At 49.1% G+C, this 19,492-nt stretch overlaps 1 long non-coding RNA gene across 2 annotated transcripts; it reads left to right on the top strand.

Annotated features, from left to right (window-relative positions):
- The first annotated feature begins 290 nt into the window (after window positions 1–290).
- Window positions 291–18,115, top strand: LOC135984060 (uncharacterized). Of its 2 annotated transcripts, none has more exons than XR_010601984.1 (3): window positions 291–309; window positions 14,714–16,961; window positions 17,597–18,115. It is a non-coding gene; the product is annotated as an uncharacterized LOC135984060 (long non-coding RNA). The 2 variants fall into 2 exon arrangements; XR_010601983.1 differs by lacking the exon at window positions 291–309 and adding an exon at window positions 11,104–11,562.
- The last annotated feature ends 1,377 nt before the right edge of the window (window positions 18,116–19,492 follow it).

Genomic DNA, 19,492 nt, shown 5'->3' with positions numbered 1-19,492 from the left:
ATTTACTGGATTTAGTTAAAGTAAAGTTTTTACCTTGTTTTCTTTTTGTTTCTTGTTTTATTCTGTTTTCAATTGCTGTATTTTTTGGAGGTTTCTGTAAAAACTATAACTTTTAACTTTTTAAAACAAAGAGAGAGAGCAGAATTGAGGAGAGGCAGGGGAAAGGGGGGGGGGGGTGAAGAGCAACCTAGGAAGGTAGCGAGACCTGAGCCAAGAGAGATTAACTCTATCAAGTTATTTGAAAGTACAGGCAGCAGCAGCAGCAAGTTTAGCAAACTAAGAAAGCATATAAAGGACAAACCTTAACCGGTATGTAAAAATATTTGAGAAAGACTATTCTATTTTCAGATATGAGCGCGGAGTGTGGTTCCGTGGGTCAAAGCAATTGGGAACCTGCACAGTTAGGAACCGCGCCCCTGTTTTTTATCCTGGCTTTGACAGGAGAATGGGGGTAGTTACCTGCTCTTGTAAAACCTGAATTTGTTCCCCCAATGTCTGTTGCTTTTGTGTGCATGCCAAATGGATGGCAGAAGTGCCCTTTTTTGCTGCAGTTAACTGGTTTTGGGCAACTCCATGTGTTAATGCATCAATTCTAGGTGTTAACCCATTTAATTTTGGTTTTTTACTTTGAAATTTTTTTTTATTCACCTCCCTGCGATTGAGACGCAGCTCCTGTCTCCTAATGTGCTCTGTGAACTGTTCCATATTTTCCTTCATTTGATTTACCAATTCTGTGAAAGTATTATGTGATACTCTTTCCTTCTGTGCACTTACTTGTCCCGTTCTGACAGGCACCAGTCTAGGTCTCAGTTTAAGTTTAACTGGAACCTGGCTTTTAGCATAAGGTGGTGGTTGCAATGCAGTGGACCCCGTTTCATCTTTTAATTTTACTAGGACCACCTTTTTCCACTTCTGTCCCCATTCTTCAGGCACAGGGGAGCTACCTGAAGCCTGCTGTTTACTACCAATATTTATAACAGGGGACGGCACTTTTTGCTTCTGCAGGTTTTCTACAGCTGTTTCCAATTTTTTATTTTCCTGCTTTACTTGCTCGAGCATATCATGAGTTTGGACCGCCTGTTGCTCTGCTAACAGAGCTTGGGCTTTCCAGTGCTCGACTACCCGGGTTACCTCTTCTACTTCTCCTGTTTTTTCTGTTACTTGTTTGGCCAGCATTCCAGCATGCTGTCTGAGCCGTCTCACTGCCAGAGACATGAGTTGCAAAATTCTTGCTTTTTTACTCTTATTACTGTTTCTCAGAGCCTCGGTTTCTACCATCGCTCTGCGTATGCCAGTCCATGTTTCCCCACTCTCTTTTTTAAATTCATATGGACCCCCTTACTGGCAATCCAGCGGGTCCAAGAGTTATCAAACTCCGTGGGGATTATAAGGGAGGGGATCAGGGGGTTCCCTAGCTCAAGGTTTACTGCCATGTTAGATAGCGATTCTTACCATGGCAGTTTTGCTTACTCACCAGATCAGCGGTCGGGGTCACCAGTGTTGTGAGAGGCTACCGGTGTGGTGCTTCTGCTTTCTCCTGTTGATATCACTCGGCTGCGTGCGTGTGTTCCCTCTGTGTGCTGCCCCAGCTCTGCGCAGATAGCTGACCCAGCAAACCCGACGAGAACCCCCAATAACCACAGAGTCTAGTAAGATGCAAAGTCACTTCGACTAGGTTTATTGCAATCTCGGACACAATGGCAGTTCCCCGTAGATTACTTAGTCTACCGGGCATACTATGAGAAAGTGCCTCTTGGCAATGGACCCGGCTCAGTGGCGGGACTTTCCACTGCCCCCGTGGCCAGACAAAGACACCACCCCAGGGATACATTCTTATACACAGATACAAACAAGTTACACATCACTCCTGACGTATTGAGGTGCAACCCCTCTACGCAGCAAGGTACAACCCCTCTACGTAGTAAGGTGCCGCCTCTCACCTTGTACATGTTGGTTCGATCAAAACAACTCTATCCATCATTTTACCCTTTTGCCCTCGTCATTGGGACGGGTCGGCCTGTTCCATGTTATCTGTGGAATGTACAAGTATGCGAATGTTCTGATATCTGGTGTCCAGTACCTTTTAGGTATGTCTCTTTTTGCAGCATCAGCCCTTTCCTTGCCAGCTTCTGTGAGCAGGGCCTGCCTCTGGCTCACAGCTTAACTTTGCTTTATGTTAGCAAAGTCTTGACCATTACTTTAGTTCAGGCCTTAGGCCTCACACCAGGCCTCTGATACCAAGGTTTATATCTCAGGGCCTCCTCTTACTACACCTTTTACAGGCTAATCTCCTTTTAGCCTGGGTCCAGCAATCACTCACACCCCCTGTAGTTACTGTCCTTTCTTTCAGTCTCCTTCAAGTATCCTGGGGGGGTGGAGAGGCTCCTTCTTTAGCCAGCTGAAGACAAAATGGAGGGGTCTCCCACAGGTTTAAATAGACTCTCTCTTGTGGGTGGAGACCCCCCTCCTCCCTCCTATGCAAAGTTCAGTTCCAGGATGGAGTTTTGGAGTCACCTGCATGACTCAGTCTTTACAGGCCGACGCCATTGTCCACATGGTATCTTGCATGTCTCCAGGAAGACTTCTCATGTGGATTGAAGCATTCCAAGATGCATTGTTCCCCAAGTGTTTCCTGATCAGGTACTTAACCTGGCGAATTCCTTCCTAAAGAAGCTGACCAAATGCCTCACAAAGCTTACTTAGAAACCAAGCCGGCATACAGCCCAAATTCTTAACCTCGAGTAGAAAATGATATATATGTACAAATCGGATGACTAGATATAGTAGACCAGAACCTTTACGGAGATATATTACGTGGCACAGGCAGCACAAAACATATTTCAGTTATATCATACATACATTTATAAACACCCCCCCATAAAGCCTTATGGGGTACGCTGTCACACCCTCCCCCTGAACTTACTGCCAGAGACTTGGACACTGTCCATGGCGGAGGCAGTATACCTAAAGTTCCTCTTTTCTGGACAGGGCATCTGCTACCCAGTTCTCCTTTCCTTTAATATGAGTAATCTTCATGTTAAACTCCTGTAGGACCAGGCTCCAGCGGAGCAGTTTGGAGTTGGTGCCCTTAGTTCGGTGGAGCCATACTAAAGGTGAATGGTCAGTTAGAATTCTGAACCTCCTATTAAAAAGGTAAGGTCTTAATTGTTTGATGGCCCACACAATGGCATAGCATTCCTTCTCTATTGCAGAGTAATTCTGTTCGGCCGGGGACAGTTTTTTGCTCAGGAAGGCAATGGGATGCGTCTTACTGTCTTCCCCTGTCTGCATCAGCACAGCACCCAACCCTGTGTCTGACGCGTCAGTGCACAACTCAAAAGGCTTTTTGAAGTCAGGGCTGGCCAGCACAGGCTTCGCAGACAGGAATGCTTTTACCTTGTTGAAGCCTTTTTGGCATGCCTCTGACCAAATGACCTTATTAGGTTGATGCTTTTTACATAAGTCCGTGATTGGGGACACAACGTCACTGAACCCCACCACAAACCTCCTGTAATAGTTTGCCAAGCCTATGAAGGATTGGACTTGCCTTTTAGTCTGGGGTACAGGCCAGTTCACAATGGCTTCCACCTTAAGAAGGTTGGGGGATTTTTTACCCCCCCCTACCCAGTGCCCCAGATAAGGGACTTTGGCTGCCCCTATCTTGCACTTGGAGGGCTTCACAGTTAGCCCAGCCTCTTTGAGCTTTGATAGCACGACCTCCAGGTGCTCTTTGTGGTCACCCCAGGTGTTGCTGAATACAGCAATGTCATCTATATACGCCCTAGCATAATGCTGTAAGCCATTTAACACTCTGTTGACCAGTCTCTGGAAGGTGGCACCCGCATTTACCAGACCAAAAGGTAACACTGTGAATTCATAGAGCCCCATGTCCGTGATAAAAGCTGATTTTTGTTGTCCTCTCCCTCCAGAGGGATCTGCCAGTAACCTTTGGTCAGATCAAAGGTACTAAGGTACTTGGCTTGGCTCAGCACATCCAGCATGTCATCAATTCTTGGCATGGGGTATGCATCTGTTACAGTGACAGCATTGAGTTTTCTATAGTCTACACAAAATCTAACGGTGCCACAGGGGAAGTCCATGCACTGTCGGAATCCTTAATCACCCCCAAGTCCAACATGCTTTGTATCTCAGCCTGAATTTGCTCCTTCACCTTGCCGGTGGCCCTATAAGGCCTGGAAGGAGGAGGTTGAGCCCCTTTCGTGAGGATCCTATGGGACAGCAAATGCGTCCTCCCTGGTTTGTTGGAAAACACCTCACTGTACTTCTGCAGTGTTGACAACGCTTCCCTCCTTTCGAGTGGTGTCAGCTCACTACAGATTTCTATGCTTTCAAGGGACGACCCGTCTTGGCATTCAGCCATCAGATCAGTGAGTGGGTGTGCCTCAGTTTCCCCTTCGACACAACAGATCATGTTTACCTCGGCCACTCTGCTGTGATAGGCCTTGAGTCTGTTTACATGTACCAACTGGGGTACCGCATCATCCCGGGGCTTTTTAACTTTATAAGTGTCCTCATTCGCCACTTCCACCACTTCAAAGGGCCCCTCCCAGGAGTTTTGCATCTTGAACTTTTTGGCAGGGCCGAGTACCATGACCAAATCTCCTACATCAAAAGTGCGTTTACAAGTATTTTTATCATACCACGCCTTTTGCTTGGCCTGACTGCTCTGGAGGTTGTTTTGTACAATCTCCATCATGTCTTTCAACTCCCTCCTGAACCTCTGGACATACTCAGTCACGGGTTCCTCCCTTACCGTGTTGCATCCTTCCCAGGTATCCCTGATGAGATCGAGGGGTCCCCTCACTTTCCTCCCATACAGAAGGTCGAATGGAGAAAAGCCTGTGGACTCTTGGGGTACCTCCCTGTAGGCATACAGCAGGAACGGTAATAGTTCATCCTAACTTTGGCCCCTTTTTTTGGCATACATCCCCAGCATGGATTTTAGGGTCCCATTGAATCTTTCCACCAGCCCATTGGCCTGGGGATGGTAGGGGTCCATCTTAAGCTGTTTCACTCCACACACCTTCCATAGCTCATTGAACAACTGCGACATAAAGTTTGCCCCCCCGATCAGACAAAATCTCCTTAGGGAAGCCCACTCTGCTGAATATGGTGAGCAGAGCCCTTGCCACTGTCTCGGCTTCTATGTTAGACAGTGCAATTGCCTCAGGGTACCGAGTGGCGAAGTCTACTACCACCAAGATATACTTGTTCCCTCTCCGAGTGGGGCGTGGCATAGGGCCCCCTATGTCTATTGCCACTCTTTGGAATGCCTCCTGGATGATGGGCAAGGGACGCAGCGGAGCCTTCTGGGGTCCCCCCGGCTTCTTCCTCTCCTGACACACCGCACAAGTCCTACAATAATCCCTCACATCATTCTGTATCCCTGGCCAGTAGAAATTCCTCCTCAGCCTGTCATATGTTCTCTGTACCCCCAAGTGACCAGCAAAGGGACTGTCATGCGCTACCAGCACTAATTCCCCCCGGTGTTGGCTGGGTACAACCAACTGCTTATAGGGTTGACCAGGACCCTGGTTTTTACCTACAGGGGCCTGCCTGTACAGTTTCCCGTCCTCTTCAAAAAACTTCTCCCCCCACTCCCTTCCTGGAGTTCCCTCCGAGATACACTTTCTTATACTTTCAAGGGAGGGGTCCGCCCTTTGTCTAGCTGCAAATTCCTGACAGACAACCCTTGAGATAGCGTCCCCGTCCCTGGGCACTGACTGCATCTCCCCCACCCCCACGCCTGGGAGCCTATTGTCCTCAGCCAGACAGAGGCCTGGCTCTGTCTCTCCCATATTTGGAAGTACCCCGCCTCCCTGCACTGTCCTGTCACTGAGACCTTCCCCCAACTCCCCTATGGGTTCCAAGGTCCCCGCCCCATCCCTGGGGGCTCCCTCTGAGTCACCCACCCCCGTGTTCCCTGGGGCAGGAGGGGTTAGCTGTTCAGCCGCATCAGACCTACAGTCATCAGCCGGAACAGCCTCCCCCTCACAGCCTTTCTTCATGCTGCGAGTTACCACACTAACAGTCCTCGTTCTGCTGAAAAAATCATTTCCCAGCAACATGTCCGCGGGGATGTCCTCGAGCATCCCCACCAGTAAATCCCTTTCCCTACCTTCCCATTCCACATGAACCTTAGCCAGGGGCACAGGGAACCTCTGCGGCCCCACCCCCTTAATGTGGGTCATCTGCCCCGTCAGAACACTAGCATCTGGGACCACACTCGGTCGAACCCGAGAGAACTGAGCCGCCGTATCCCTCCATCCCAGACACTCCATGCCATCAATCTTGACGACCTTGATGTGTTCTCTGTCCGCTTCACCAGGCCCCATGTCCACCAAGCTGGTGTGATAAGAGGTGGGGGTGCCCTCGGGGCTGAAGGCAACCGAGCTAACATGGGACAAGGGAGGTTTATTCTCCTTCAATTTGGGACAGCCAATCCTCAGGTGCCCTGGGGAATTGCAGTGAAAGCACCTTCTGGGATCCCCTGCTTGTGCAGGAAATTTGGGACGAGTAACAGGAGAATGGGGGTGTGACTGCCCAGCCTCCTTTTTCCCAGACCCAGGGGTAAAACGGTGATTCTGCTTTCCCCCAACCTTATACCCTTCTGCCAGTGGTTTGTGTTTGATCGCAGCTTGTGCTTGTTCATAAGAGTCTGCATACTCAGCTAATTCACCCACTTCATTTACCTTCTTGTCCCACAAATACTGTTTTACCTCATCACTGCACATATTCAGGAAGTGTTCCTGAGTAACCAGATCACACATCCCTTCAAAGCTGGTAATGCCTCTCCCCCGCACCCATTTATCTACCAAATCTCTCATTTCATTGGCATAAGCCACATTACTTAATCCAGCTCCCCTCTTGAGGCTCCTGAATTTAACCCTGTAGGTTTCAGGTGTAACCTGAAACTGTTTCAAAACCAGTTCCTTAAATTTACCATAGTTTGAAGCATTATCAATAGGCATCTTATTGAATATGTCCAGAGCTCTGCCAGTCAATTTTGCTATCAATGTGGTCATCTTCTGATCTTCAGGGATGGCATGGAGGGGGCACAGTCTCTCAAAGGTGATGAAATATTCGGCGATATCGCTGGACTCGTCATACTGTGGACATAGTCGCTCCCATTTGTGGATTTTTGGGGAAGTGGAGCCAGCAGGGGGAGGGTTTTGTCTTCTCGACTCCATAACAGCCAGTTCATGCTTCCGGGCCTCCCTCTGGGCCTCCATAGCCCTCTCGTGGGCAGCTGCCTCTGCCTTCGCCCTCGCTGCCGCCGCTCGCTCCCTCGCTGCCTCCGCTCGCTCCCTCGCTGCCTCGACCTCCATAGCTCTCTTGTGGGCAGCCTCTTCCCTTGCATGTTCTGCCTCCAGGGCACTAATTTCTAATTGTCTTAGTTCCAGCCGTTTCTTACGTTCATTTTCTTTTTCTTTTGCTTCCAGCCTGGCCAGCTTTAGTTTATTAGCAGCGTCACTGGTACTCATTGTCCTGCTTTCTTGTGCTGGGCCACAGCCCCTCTGCAGTTCACTGGAACTGAGATGCACTCAGCTCAGGGGATTCTTAGTTACCAGAGACTTTCACAGTGCCCAGCGTTCAGCTTTTCTGGGCAATTTGTACCCTGTGCAGTTTTAGTTTCTTCTGATCTTCCGTCTTACTTATTTTGCTTTCTTTTCTGTCCCTATTTCCCTTGCCCGAAATAAGCAAACAGAAAATAACAAACCAGTAACCACTTTGTTTGTTCTCCAGCCACCACACTTAAAACTCACTTAAAATCACTACCAGTATCTCAAAGCAATCAGCTGTGCACAGATCCTGCTCGACTACGCCACTGTGACGGGTTAGATCACAGAAACCCCCTTGGGAGCTGCCACCCGATGTGCAAAGACTACCCCTGCTCCTGTTTTCCCTGCCAGCTCAGGACTCCAGCACCCTGTCTTGCTGAGCCAGACACTCCCGTCTGGCTCCAACACAGACCCAGGATCTGAATCACTTGTCCCAAAGCTGCAAGTTTACCTGAAAACAGCTCCCAGAAGTGTGCTTGTCTTTAGCACTCAGATGCCCAACTCCCAATGGGGTCTAAACCCAGATAAATCCGTTTTACCCTGCATAAAGCTTATGCAGGGCAAACCCAGAAATTGTTCGCCCTCTATAACACTGATAGAAAGATATGCACAGTTGTTTGCTCCCCCCGGTATTAATACATACTCTGAGTAAATTACTAAATAAAAAGTGATTTTATTGAATACAGACAGTAGGATTTAAGTGGTTCAAAGTAGTAAGACAGAACAAAGTAAGTCACCAAGCAAAATAAAATAAAATGCGCAAATCTATGTCTAATCAAACTGAATACAGATTATTTCCTCACCAGTTTCAGAGTGCTCCCTTTTACAGGCTAATCTCCTTTTAGCCTGGGTCCAGCAATCACTCACACCCCCTGTAGTTACTGTCCTTTGTTTCAGTCTCCTTCTAGTATCCTGGCGGGGGATGGGGGGGTGGAGAGGCTCCTTCTTTAGCCAGCTGAAGACAAAATGGAGGGGTCTCCCACAGGTTTAAATAAACTTTCTCTTGTGGGTGGAGACCCCCCCTCCTCCCTCCTATGCAAAGTCCAGCTCCAAGATGGAGTTCTGGAGTCACCTGGGCAAGTCACATGCCCCTGCATGACTCAGTCTTTACAGGCCGATGCCATTGTCCACATGGTATCTTGCATGTCTCCAGGAAGACTTCTCATGTGGATTGGAGCATTCCAAGATGCATTGTTCCCCAAGTGTTTCCTGATCAGGTACTTAACCTGGCGAATTCCTTCCTAAAGAAGCTGACCAAATGCCTCACAAAGCTTACTTAGAAATCAAGCCGGCATACAGCCCAAATTCTTAACCTCGAGTAGAAAATGATATATATGTACAAATTGGATAAATAGATATAATAGACCAGAACCTTTACGGAGATATGTTACGTGGCACAGGCAGCACAAAACATATTTCAGTTATGTCATACATACATTTATAAACACCCCCCCATAAAGCCTTATGGGGTACACTGTCACAGAGCCCATGCAGCCTTGTGAGCTGATGGCTTTGTCTAGTCAGCAGTTTGGGAAGGCAAGGAGAGTGGAAGATGAGTGTCCCTATACCTTACCTGTTACCTGTGTGGAGAATTGTGACAGTGGAGGAAATGTGCCTGTGTCTGTCAGGGGTATTGACTTGCGTATGGAGGAAGCTACCTCGGTCTCCAAGCAGTTGTCTGTGAACAGCCCTGTGCGCTGGGACAAGTAAAATGAAATCCCAAGCTATGTGTCTGGTAAAGGAGAAGGTGTCTCCGGCTCTTCTTTGTCTGTGAAACAGACTGTGATGGTCGAGGGTGATTCAGTTGTCTCAGAGTTGGTTCTGGATTCAACTAAAGCCCAGAAGGGAATGGTCTTAAGTTTGTGTCTGCTGGGGAGAATGGCACTGGAACTAGGTTGCATCCAATTAGTGTCCTAGCAAAATCCCAGAGACCAGACAATTCTGGTGCTTGAATTTGGCCTATTGCTAATGTGTGGTTGGAAAAGGATGTAGCAACTCTGTCTGATCAGGGTGATATCCTAGCCAGGGCACAAGGAGAGCAAGAAGGTGATTTAATTGTGTTACCCACTGATGGTTTGACAACTTGTAGCAAGAAGGAAAAGATTCCTGAACTTTTGTGTGTGGCAAAGGGAAGGAGAATGCTTCTGACCTTTTATCTAGTGAGTCTATAAATTTGCCTGCAAGGGGATTGTGTAGAAATCTGCCTGATGGGACGAAGGTGATCACGGATGTGAGTAAGACCCAGCAAGAGTCTGTTGTTGCTCAGGGAAGTGTTCCTTTAGAGCAAGCCCCAGGTGAAGGGGGTTAGGGCAAAATTTCTGTGAGGGGGGAACTGTGGCTTAGAAAAGCTCCTAGGGAAAGGAATCCTCATGGTAATCTGTGCAAGCAGCTTGCTACAGCTAAAGGGTGTAAAAGTGATTTAATCCAGGAAGTTTCAGTTCCTAACAGCCAGAAATTTTCTGTTGTGAATGGATCCACTGACTTTCCTTTTGAAAGATCCAGTGTGGATAGCTCTGAGTGTAGTAAGAGGAGGCCCTGAGATATAAACCTTGGTATCAGAGGCCTGGTATGAGGCCTAAGGCCTGAACTAAAGTAATGGTCAAGACTTTGCTAACATAAAGCAAAGTTAAGCTGTGAGCCAGAGGCAGGCCCTGCTCACAGAAGCTGGCAAGGAAAGGGCTGATGCTGCAAAAAGAGACATTCTTAAAAGGTACCGGACACCAGATATCAGAACATACACTATACCGGAACATTCCACAGATAACATGGAACAGGCCGACCCATCCCAATGGCAGGGGCAAAAGGGTAAAATGATGGATAGAGTTGTTTTGATCGAACCAACATTTACAAGGTGAGAGGCGGCACCTTACTACGTAGAGGGGTTGTACCTCAATACGTCAGGAATGATGTGTAACTTGTTTGTATCTGTGTATAAGAATGTATCCCTGGGGTGGTGTCTTTGTCCGGCCACGGGGGCAGTGGAAAGTCCCACCACTGAGCCAGGTCCATTGCCAAGAGGCACTTTCTCATAGTATGCCCGGGAAACTAAGTAATCTACAGGGAACTTCCATTGTGTCCAAGGTCGCAATAAACCTAGTCGACGTGACTTTGCAGCTTACTAGACTCTGTGGTTATTGGGGGTGTTGACGTCACTAGGCCTCACCCTAGGTAACTCGGGAGGGTGGAAGGCCACTAAGTGTCAATGAAGCCTTCCTGCACTAGGCCTAAGTGAACCAAACTCTATCCTTCCATGTTTAAACTCTAATCAACCTCAAAAGCCAGGTGCAATTGGAATATGTAAGCAACCAGTTATCTGTGTGCAACCCCCTGCTCAAGCAGTAATAATGAGGCCTGCATGTTTCTGGCTGAAGGGAAAAAGGACAAGATAACGGTTTAAAGAAGTTACTAACAAGCTAGGCTTATAGCTGCCAAGAATGACTTAACTATTACCAGGGACGGGAGGGGCAGAGGGAGGAATGGGGGGGAGAAAGGGAGGGCTAGAGGGGAAAGGGGGGGGTGAGGCTTAACTGCAAAATGTATAAAAGAAGAAAAACTGTTCCTGTTAATGTGCTTGATTTGAGACTTGTCTGTCTCCTTGCACCGCTTTGGGATCCCAAATAAACTTTGTTTGCTTCTCCCCCTGGTGTGTTTATTGACGCGAAGCACACCGGGCAACGAACCCGCTGTTGCTTTGCCTCGGGCACTCTGTGCTGGCAACAGTTTTGGCGCCCAACGTGGGGCTCGAGGCTGAAATTTAGCCTTGCCCGGACCCCTCTCGGAGGTTGACAGATTGCGGTGACGACCGACGCCCAGCGCGCACCGGTGACTTTACCGGGGGCCTCGGCGAAGACGTGGTTTGGTCGACCCCAGAGGGCACAACGGTGCAATGCGCTCGAGTAGTGGAGAAGCAGCTGCGGGCGACGGTGGGGAACCGGTTCCGTGGATAGGGCGACGGTGCAGAACCGAACCCTTGGATAAGGTAGGAACAGTCCAGTGGGGACTTTATCTGTCTTGACCTGGGGACACCCAGTGTCTCCCTATGGGGCAGGGACAGAGTATGGCAGGCAGGGCAAGGTGTACACCCTTGGAATGCATTCTGGTGAACTGGAAAGTGTTTGGATCGGATCCGTTGGTTAAAAGTAAACTGAAAAGGTTCTGTACAGTAGACTGGCCTCAATATCAGCTAGAGGACCAGGAAAGGTGGCCACCGGAAGGATCACTTAATTATAATACGATCCTTCAATTACTTCTGTTTTGTCAGCAAACGGGTAAATGGAATGAACATATGTATGTACAGTTGTTTATGTTGCTAAGAGATAGGTTAGATATTTTGCAAAAGTGTAATTTGACTCCGACAGGTTCGGTAGTAGCTATTGTTAGTCCCCAGAACCCCCCCACAGCTGTAATGGCAGGTCCGGTGTCCCCTTCGGCTATCACACCCCCACCATATAAAGACAAGGTGTCTCAGGTCCCAGAGATTGCCCCCTCGGTGGAATTTTATCCGTTGATCACTGAGACCGTGGTGTCCAGACATGGCTCAGATAGGAATCAGGCCACTACTATGCAGGTTTACACCCATGTGCCTTTTAACCCGGTGGACCTAGCAGCCTTTAAGGCACAGGCAGGGGAATTCTCTACGAACCCAAGCAAGTTTATCTCGGTCTTTGAAGGGTGCCTGGCTAGCTGTAACCCTGACTGGGATGACTGTAATGTCCTTATGCGGACCCTGCTGTCTGAGGTGGAGCGTAATCAGGTTGTGTCTAAAGAAAAGGAAAAGAGGCAAGCGAAAATGATGGTTGCAGCAGTACAGGTCGGTGGCAGGGGAAAATTCCAGGAAGGTGGAAGGGGCCGGGGAATGAGAGGACGTGGGTGCCCTGGCTCACAGGAAAGGCGTCTGGGTTGCAACCAGTGTGCCAGATGCTGAAAGGAGGGACATTGGAAAAATGAGTGCCCCGAAAGAGAAGGTACCCCTATGATGGCAGCGGAGGATCAAGAATAGGAGTGTCAGGGGAGACGGACTATCCTGCCCCTGGAATCCCGAGTAAACATGAGGGTGGGAGACTTGGACATAAACTTTTTAATAGACTCTGGAGCTGCACGAACCATCGTAAACCAACCCCTGCAGCTGCCTGTGTCAGAATCCCTCACTGTGGTGGGTGCCACAGGGAAAGGAACCAAGTGCCCAGTATATGCCCCAGCGGAATGTGCTTTGGGAAACAGAACTCTATCTCACAAACTGGTTTACCTCCCTGATTGTCCAACACCTCTACTGGGACGGGACCTGCTTTGTTGCTTAGGAGCCACCCTGCATTTCACCCAAGATGAAATAACCCTCACCTTACCCCCAGAGAATGTCTGGATAATGACCCTTGGAATTGAGCCCTCAGCCATGCAAGCCCCAGAGTGGAGCCAGTGGGAGAACAAAAGGAGGGTTAAAAAGCAGCTTTGCTGGACAGTGTTGGCCCAGGGATTTAAAAATTCCCCCACTATGTTCGGCCAGGCCCTGGCCAGAGACTCGGAGGAGTGGGACAATGAGGACAGGGTCCTCCTCCTGCAATATGTGGATGACTTGTTAATTGCCGCTGTGGGTCTCATCCCTTGCCTTAAAGCCACTGTGAGCCTCGTGAACTTTGTTGGACTCCTCAAAAGTGGGTGTGCTCGTCCTGGTTTGTTGCTCCAAAGCTCTGTATAGAAGTTATTTTACTGGAAGGGTGTATAATGGCAATGTGTATGTGTTCATTGTTGGGAAAAGGTGTATAAGTGAAGAGTGGAAGTTTCCTTTGTATGTTAAAAGAAGCCAAGAAGGAGAGCAGGAAAAAGAACAGAACGAGTTAACTGAGGGAAAAAATACAGCTAGCAAGCTCAGTCCAAAGATAAGATGCTGGCACCATCCAAGGACACTGCCCAGAGCTAAGACTTGGCCGACAGCCAAGAAAAGGGGGGGCCTGAATGTGCCCAAGCAACTATGAGATCTGCAAAACACTGTCAGGCATTAATGAAATGTGTTAGGTTTCTTTTCTCACAGAAAAAAGACGTGCTAACCAAAGACCCTAGCAGCCCTGCCACTCATTGAAACAAGGAGATCGAGTCTACGTAAGGTCCATCAACGAAAAACTGCTTTGGCTCCACACTGGAAAGGCCCTTTCCAAGACCTGTTAACCACCAACACCGCTGTGAAGTACCAAGGACTGCCCATCTGGACCCAGGCTTCTCACTGTAAAAAGACCCCTCCACCTCGGGAGGACTCTCCGACTGATGATAAGCCTATTTAAAGACAGGGTGATGTGCTAGTAACCTCTCCCCTGTATGATGCTGAACCACACTGTTTCAGGAAAAGAGAAGAAGGAACACTTGCTTCATTGAAACCACAAAGTCCAGGAATTCCTGACTACAAAAGACATTAAGAACTGACCCTGGTGAAGAAACAAAGAATTATACACTGGCAGGGAGGCTCTTACACCCCTGGCCTCCCAGGTACAGGCTGAATGTCTAGTCTGCCAAAAGAACAACCCTCGAGCTGGAGTGTCAGTGCCATCAGCCACTCTGGAACCTACCCCAGGCCCGGGGCTGGTTTGGCAAATAGACTTTACTGAGTTCCCCCTGACCCAAGGATTCAAATACCTTTTCATCTTGGTGGATCGATTCAGCGGATGGCCTGAAGCCTTCCCATGCCATAACAACACTGCCAAAACGGTGGCTCTGAAATTTGTCAAGGAGATCATTCCCCGCTTCGGACTTCCCCAGTGGATGGAATCTGACAACGGAACACACTTCACATCCCAAGTTGTTCAGAAGATATCGGATGCCCTGCAAATCCCCTGGAAGCTCCACACTCCATGGCGACCGCAGGCCAGTGGAGTAGTGGAACGCACAAATCAGACACTTAAGCGGCACCTCTCAAAGGTGTGACAAGAGGCTTCCCTTAAGTGGCCTGATGCCTTACCCCTTGTTTTGCTCCACATGCGCGCTCTCCCAAAGGGCAGGTTAGGGCTCAGTCCCTTCGAGATTATGTTTGGAAGGGCATGGCCTATGAACGGTACACCGGTTCTGACAGGGAAGTGGGAAATGGGGTGTGGCTTTTTATCTCAGTACATGTGCTCTCTGTCTGCTGTTCTCTGTTCTCTCCACAGGTATACCAGAGATTTGCAGCCTCTCCTGCTGGATGCCCCTGTCCATTCCTTGCAGCCAGGCGATTCCGTTCTCGTTTGGACCTGGAAGGACAAGCCTCTCCAAGAGAAGTGGAAGGGACCCCACACCGTCCTGCTGGTCTCCCACACAGCAGCAAAGGTCAAGGGACACAAGAACTGGATTCAATCACTCCCGTCTGAAGGCAGTGCCCGCTCCTGAACGGTGGACCGTCCAGCCTATGGAAAAAGACTACCAGCGACGACCTGAGACTTAAACTGTTATTCAAAAGACAATAAGGCCTGCTGGGAATGCCCTCTGGTCTCTTTGGACAGTCGCAGCGCACTCCCCATGAAAACTCTAAGCGTTGGTTGTGTTTACTCTCACAGGGCCGGCCTAACCTGGTGGCCTGGTCCTTTTGTTTTTAATCTGCCTACTATTGGTAATTGATATTTTGTGGGTATTTGGGGAATTGTAATTGTTAGGCCCTAGGGTCACCTGCCCAGCATGAGTTCAGGTCCAGGGTCTGCCACAGTGGTACTCTTTGCCATAGGGACACTCCTTTCGTTACCTCCTGTTTCCCCCAGGCACATGTGGGATGGAAAGGGATCCCTACTAACTTGGAAACAAAAACACATATGAGTCCTTGAAGGTTTGCTTTGCCCAAGAGTTTAACCTCTCTAACTGCTGAGTATGCTCCCAAATCCTGCACCACGCAGCAGGGTTACCCTGGAGGGTGGTCCCCCAAAATTGGTCAGATATCTGTTGGGGATGGTTCAGTAGGGGAAGAAATACCTCGGGTACCCCCTTGTCACAAAACTGTACCATTGAATCCCAGTATGCATTAAGGGACAACCCCTGGCCGCCCCAGGCAGCGTTAATCTTTGTATGCCACCTCAGAGCCCATTAAGGAAGGAGACAGGTTGGGTATAATCCTCCTCCCATCCCATGGGGTGGGACGGCTAACCCAATTTTATCGTAGGCTCTCTGTGTTTCTCACCAAGTATGCCAATAAGACCTTAGCCATAAAAAAACTCAAAGCTATACCAGCTCCGGTTGCTGTCCCTGCAAAACAGACAGGCCTTAGATTATGTTTTAGCCTCCCAGGGCGGGGTGTGTGCCCTTATTGGGAATGAATGTTGTACTTATGTCCCGGAAAACTCACAGGACATTAACAAGCACGTCCTGTCGGCCAAACAGGCTTTCAAGCAGTGGAAGGCCCAGGAAAGGAAACCCACAGTTTTCGATTCCCTTTGAAGTTGGTTGCCCAACCTAGGAGGACTGGGGGGTGGCCTTGTGCGTCTCCTCCTCACTGGTGTGGTATTGTGCCTGGTCACCCTCCTCCTAATTGCTTGTTTTAAAATGCTCCTCCGTAAGCTTTGTGCCCCCCGTCCCCCAAAAGTCCCGATATGCCCTCTCATTTATAACCCCAGCTCCATGGCACTCAATCGTATCTCGTCCACAGAATATGAGAAAACTCAGCCCAAGGCTTGTTGAGTATTCTCAAAGGAGGGAGTTGTTGACGTCACTAGGCCTCACCCTAGGTAACTCGGGAGGGTGGAAGGCCACTAAGTGTCAATGAAGCTTCCTGCACTAGGCCTAAGTGAACCAAACTCTATCCTTCCATGTTTAAACTCTAATCAACCTCAAAAGCCAGGTGCAATTGGAATATGTAAGCAACCAGTTATCTGTGTGCAACCCCCTGCTCAAGCAGTAATAATGAGGCCTGCATGTTTCTGGCTGAAGGGAAAAAGGACAAGATAACGGTTTAAAGAAGTTACTAACAAGCTAGGCTTATAGCTGCCAAGAATGACTTAACTATTACCAGGGACGGGAGGGGCAGAGGGAGGAATGGGGGGGAGAAAGGGAGGGCTAGAGGGGAAAGGGGGGGGTGAGGCTTAACTGCAAAATGTATAAAAGAAGAAAAACTGTTCCTGTTAATGTGCTTGATTTGAGACTTGTCTGTCTCCTTGCACCGCTTTGGGATCCCAAATAAACTTTGTTTGCTTCTCCCCCTGGTGTGTTTATTGACGCGAAGCACACCGGGCAACGAACCCGCTGTTGCTTTGCCTCGGGCACTCTGTGCTGGCAACAGGGGGGTCTCTTCGGGTCTGCTGTGTCAGCTATCTGCGCAGAGCTGGGGCAGCACACAGAGGGAACACACGCACGCAGCCGAGTGATATCAACATAGGAGACAGCAGAGCACCACACCGGTAGCATCTCACAACACTGGTGAACCCGACCGCTGATCTGGTGAGTAAGCGAACCTGCCGTGATCAGAATCGCAATCTAACATGGCAGCAAACCTCGAACTAGGGAACCCCCTGATCCCCTCCCTTATGATCCCCACGGAGTTTGATAACTCTTCGACCCGCTGGATTGCCAGCAAAGGGGGGTCCATATGAATGTAAGCAGAGTCAGGATGAGCTCTACCCTGACATCTGGTGGAGAATTATGGCGAGTGTGGGAAAGAACTCCAGGGGCTGATCTTGTTTGCATAGGCACACCCACCCGCCTGGCATGAGACAACAGCAACTGATAGTGGTTATTTTGGATGGGGTGGGATCCCCAGTGGAACTGTTGTATGACAGAAGGACTGAGTGAGTCCTTCACCGTTACCTAAGTAATGAGGGCTTGACACACCAATTGCACTACAGCCTCTCTCCACTGTTGAATGTCAGAGCTAACTTTGATTCCATTAGGAGTCTAGTTACAGGCTGCTGAGCTGAATTCACTTTGGGCCAATGGTTCACTAGCACTGGGGCTCCCCTACTATGAGCTGAAATTGCTAAGAGCTGAAATCACAAAAGAGCTAAAGTTATTAAGACCTGAGATCACTGAGTGCTGTGTTAACTAGTGGGGGAGCCTGAAGCTATATTGTTGTGCAGCTGGCGGAGCAATTTGTGGGGACGACTGGAGGAGCAGCGAGCGGCGCGGAGCCTTGAGGAGCCGGTTGGAGCGGCCCAGGGAATGGCGAGTGGAGCTGTTTGCAGGGATGGCTGGAGCGGCTCACAGGTCGGTGAGCGGAGCGGAGTAGCTTGTAGAGCGGAGCAGTTTGTGGGACGGCAGGAAGTGGACTGGCTCATGGTGAAGGCTGTGGTGGAATCCCACGGAGAGACGGCCGGCCGGCCTCGGATCACGTAAGGTGCCCCTTAACACCCTGCGTGCTCCCCCCTTTTATTCTGGGGCTGCACTGACCAGGGACAGAGACTTTGGGGTGTGTTGGACTTTTGGGACTTTGAGTGATTTTTGGGTTGCTGGATTCAAGAACCCAAGGGAAAGGACACAGCCCAATTTGCTGGGGTGGGTTTTTTGCTCATGGTTTGTGTTATGAATCCTGTTTGTGGTGTTTTTCCAATTTAATGCTGATGTCGTTTACCTCATGTTATTAAACATTTTCTGTCACACTCAGACTCCGTGCTTGCGAGAGGGGAAGTATTGCCTCTTAGAGGCACCCAGGCAGTAGTGCAATTGGTGTGTCAAGTCCTCGAGGGGGGATCATACCATCAGGTACAAGTCCCAGTCCCAGTCCCCTCTCCATTCACTGGGAATTGTAACCCATGCCCCTTGTCAAGCAAGTGCTACTTAGGTAATGGTGAAGGACCATTTTGCACATCCCACATCCCACTCGTGCAATGAGAATACCTTGGATCTTTCACAAAGTTTCCTCCTCAGGCGATCTTTCCACTCCTTGGACAACGGTGAATCTCCAAAGTCAAACTTTGCAGGGTCTATTGTCAGAACTTGAGTCTCACACTGGGGTTTTACAATTGATTCAGGCTCGAAGAGGTCTGCTATCTTTTGTCTTTGCTTCACAACAACATCTCGACTTGTTTCATTAGCAATCAGTATAGTCACCTTTCCCTGGGCTTCAGCAGGTAGGGTTATGACTCCACTGGGGACCAGCACTCCTTCCGGGAGCTCTCCTTCAACCGGCTGCTCTACCATTGCTAATGCCCCTTTACTGCCTTTCAGCCGAGTACTCATGTGTGACAATGCGGTTCTGGCAGAACCCAACTGAGAGTGCCAACTCAGGACAAATTGCTCAAACAGGGCAGTTACAGCCCAAGGCCGGGGTTTTTCCACCTCTAAGGCAAACCAAACCAGCCAGACTAGGAGGACTTCGGTCTCACCCCCTGGCTAACCACAAGTCTCACAAGCAATCTCCTTAGACACTCCAGTTTCCCAGTATTACCACCAGTGCCACTCGTTATGGGGACAAATGGTTATGAAAACCAATACCCCAATAAAAGAAAAAGGTTCTCCTGATCCCAAAGGACCAAGCCCCAGACCCAGGTCAATATACAAATCAGATCTTATCCACAAATCATGCTGTTGCCAATCCTTTAGAATCTAAAATCTAAAGGTTTATTCATAAAAGGAAAAAGATAGAGATGAGAGTTAGAATTGGTTAAATGGAATCAATTCCATACAGTAATGGCACAGTTCTTGGTTCAGGCTTGCAGCAGCGATAGAATAAACTGCAGGTTCAAATCAAGTCTCTGGAATACATCCCCCGCTGGGATGGGTCCTCAGTCCTTTGTTCAAAGCTTCAGCTTGTAGCAAAGTTCCTCCAGAGGTATGAAGCAGCATTGAAGACCCGATGGAGATGAGGCATCAGCCTTATATAGTCTTTTCCAGGTGTAAGAACACCTTTGTTCTTACCGTGGAAAATTACAGCAAAATGGAGTCTGGAGTCACATGGGCCAGTCCCTGCATACTTTGCTGAGTTACAAGGCGTATCTGCCTTCTCTCAATGGGTCCATTGTATAGCTGATGGTCCT

The sequence above is a fragment of the Chrysemys picta genome, chromosome 5 (assembly GCF_011386835.1).
Source record: "Chrysemys picta bellii isolate R12L10 chromosome 5, ASM1138683v2, whole genome shotgun sequence".
In the NCBI taxonomy this organism is placed as follows: Eukaryota; Metazoa; Chordata; order Testudines; family Emydidae; genus Chrysemys; species Chrysemys picta.
This window is presented reverse-complemented; position numbering and strand designations above follow the sequence as displayed.